Below are 3,270 nucleotides of genomic sequence, written 5' to 3'. Positions count from 1 at the left end.
TCCAGTGACTCGCGCTGGCACCCCGGAGGTTGGCTTCTCAGCTCTCCAGAAAGGGGGTTACTGCTTGCCCATCCTGGCCATGGTTTTTCTACCCACCCGCGCCCTGGAGCAGGTCTCCTGCTTGTCCGGTGACTGTGGCCGCGCTCTGGCCCTGAGCAATTCAGTACCTTCTCTGCCATCCCAGCCCCAGGGAGGGACAGTCCTTCCTTGAGCAGCTTTGTTCATCTCTAGGGTATTCTTTAGAGTTCTCTTTCTCCTGCGAGATAACCTTATATTGTCGTTGGTCATTTATATTAAACTTTCCCTTTACTAATTACTTGTGGTTTCTCTCTCCTGAGTAGACCTTGATCAACTCAACACGGAATGCTGAGCTAAACAAAATTGATGTGATTATTTTGGGAGGATGGGGAGGAGAGAGAGAGAGAGAGAGAGAGAGAGAGAGAGAGAGAGAGAGAAGAGCTTAATCCTTATCTTTCATGGTAGGAAGTTGATAAATAAGATCTATAGTCTAAGATCGTTATTTGGAGATTTGAAAGTGGTTATATTTTGGGATCAGGAAATGGAGTGAGAGAGATCTGCTTACTTTTTGTAACAAGCCTTGTATGTGACTCTATGATCATGGATAACTTTGATAAAAATTAAACTGATAAAAAGAAAACCTTTTTATCAGTGGAGCACCCCATGCAGTTCTAGCAAGTCCCACCACAGGAAAAGGCAGGTCTCCTCATCGGTATCTTCATTCTTTTTTTTTCCTTCGGGAAAAGCTGGGAATCCAGATTTTTATGTGAAATCTTTGGTTTAAATACCGAGGACCAAACTAACTAGGAGAGGGGCATGAGAACGACACAAATCCACTGAAGTCAGAGCTCAGTCCGGGGCCCGCTCCGAGCAGCCTGACCCGGAGCTCAGCGGATGACCTCAGCTGACCGGAGATGCGGGCCACGAGGGGCCTCCGGGCAGAGAAAATTCCTCCAAGATTGATGAATAGCTCCTCACCCGTGCCTGAGCGTTACCCATCCCATAAAAGGACAACAGACCATGACACGTACGCTGGAAAGGTTAAAGTGGGTCCCAGCCCTTTTTCACTCTCTGTTTCCCTATACCAGCAACTTCCCATAGAAACCACAAACAGATAGAAGCTCAACGTCTTCCTTCTCTCTCCGGGAGAGTCCGCCTTTGTCTATGGAGTGGCTCTTCTTGCTTGTGGTCTCTGCTCAATAAGACCTGCTTTTCCGCTTTAACCTTTGGCCTGGCTTGCTTCTTGAATTCTTTCCTGGGCAGAGCCAAGAGCCTTCTTGGGACGCCTCTGGCATCAAAACAATTTATGTCTGTGGAGAGGATTGGGTCTACAAGCCTTGCTTTAAAGAAACAAGTGTCCTCCCCCCCCCCACTGCCCCCCCCCGCCACGCCGCCCCCAGAACCCAGCTCCCCCCTTGGGATCCCGTGGTTTTCAGTCTTCCTTAGCATTTCCCCCAGGGCCCTCCCAGGCACACCACACACTCCTTCCTCTGCAGGCTGGCCATGTGGGTTTTGTCAAGCTCCTCAGGTTGGAGTAAAGCAAGTTACCTCGTGCAAGGCTCTCACCAGCTCCCCCCTCCCCCGCCCCCATCCTGTTGGCCCCACAATAATCAGAAAGACCTTATCTAAAGCCTCCTCTCCACTCGGGGCCCTTTTCTTAACCCTCCACTCCCAGGACCCTCTAGGAACGTGGCTAAGACAGCTATTCGCACTGAAGTGTTAATGATTGGACAGCGCACCCTTCACAATGGTGCCTACCTCTTCAAAGAGAGCATTCAGTAAAGGAAACAGGATTAGTTACTCATGCAGGAATTTTGTGGTTTTGGACACTTCAGAGGACAGACCTCCTTGGCTTTTCAGATCACACCAGTGGAGACAAATCCAATTCTTCTTGGGAGGCCGGGACCCATGAAGAAAAAACGCTTCTAGCTCCTGCCGTCAAGTGGTCATTTGAGTCTTATCCAACATCCATTGTCAAATCAAGATCAGTTCACTGTCCACCAGGGATTGGTGATAAAACACACCAGAAAAATGTACAACAATCCAGAGAAGAGTGGTCACTCTAGGTTGATCTAGACTTATCAATTTACTATTTCTAGTTAAAAAATGGCCATTGTTTGCTGGTCAGTTCACTGAAGTAGTTTTCCTCATTTACCCAAAGGATTTTCCCCTGGCTTCTCGAAGCAGGCAGGCCTTGCCATTTCAGTGTGTGGTCACCAGGTGGCGGAAGTGTGCCACGAGCACAGCTGCCGCGGGCAGAGAAGTTGCGTTCACCTTGCATCCAATCAGCCAGTTGTCACCCCCAATAAATTTCATAAAAGGGGGGGAAACGGGGAGAGTTATGACTTCCTTTCCTTTCAGCCAGACTCGACCTGGAGTTCACGGAAAGATGTTTGCTCTTCTAGCAACGCCTGTCCTTGGAAAACGCAGAGCCCTCAGAACCCTCCTTTTTCAATCAACTCATCGTTGTCATCTTCCACCTGATATTTTCCTTCCCCCTCTTTTACAGCAGAAGAGAGGAGCCCTTGCCCTCTCCTGACTGTCCTCGGAAGGCATGCATGCTCTGCTTGGGGCAAGCCTCCAGGCTTTCTTTACTTAGAGAGGCCTGCAAAAGGTGCGGAGAAACCTGTCCAGCAGGAGGTGATGGGGACCTGGCCAGGGTGTGATGGAGACAGGACATCAGCCATGTCCTCCTTTCCTTGCTGGATCTGACAGGTGGGCCAGGACCTGTATTTGGAAACTTTTCTCGCTGGGAATGTCTTTACTTGGGCTCTGTATTTCTTCACTGATTTCCCGTCCCCTCTAAGTGCAATAGATTATTCAGTGTTTATGTTCCATCCAGTTGCCATGGATACTGAACCCTTGCAACCTGGGGAAATGCAAGTAGGTTTCTGTGAGCGTTTTCATCAATTGATCAATATAGGACCGTGTTTTATGCGTGTTTCTGTCTAAAGACACTATTTAATGTATTGATTTATGTTGTTTTATAGGATTTTATACATTGCTTTACTTATATTTAATGTATTGATTAACACTGAACTCGTGGCCAACAGCACTATAACTCAGGTCTGAGGAAGCTTATCCAACGCAAGTATCTCCTCCCTGAGGCACATCACAGTCTTCCCGCACTTAGGATGGCTGGACAGCCCCTCGGCACCGCACTCGGGGCCATGTCAACGGTGAAATCGCCAACACAAAGCGCAAAGTGTGGAAAAAGTGACACTAAGTACACGGCAGAAAAGACCCTTTTCA

At 48.5% G+C, this 3,270-nt stretch overlaps 1 long non-coding RNA gene across 1 annotated transcript; it reads right to left on the bottom strand.

The window, feature by feature from the left end:
- Positions 1-1,055: 1,055 nt before the first annotated feature.
- LOC129147253 (uncharacterized) lies at positions 1,056-2,401 on the bottom strand. The gene is made up of 2 exons (XR_008554624.1): positions 1,777-2,401; positions 1,056-1,328 (listed from the first exon to the last, which is right to left on the bottom strand). It is a non-coding gene; the product is annotated as an uncharacterized LOC129147253 (long non-coding RNA).
- Positions 2,402-3,270: the final 869 nt, after the last annotated feature.

The sequence above is a fragment of the Eptesicus fuscus genome, chromosome 19 (assembly GCF_027574615.1).
Source record: "Eptesicus fuscus isolate TK198812 chromosome 19, DD_ASM_mEF_20220401, whole genome shotgun sequence".
Taxonomy (NCBI): Eukaryota; Metazoa; Chordata; class Mammalia; order Chiroptera; family Vespertilionidae; genus Eptesicus; species Eptesicus fuscus.
Note: the sequence above shows the minus strand (reverse complement) of the source record. Positions and strands in the feature narration are given on the sequence as shown.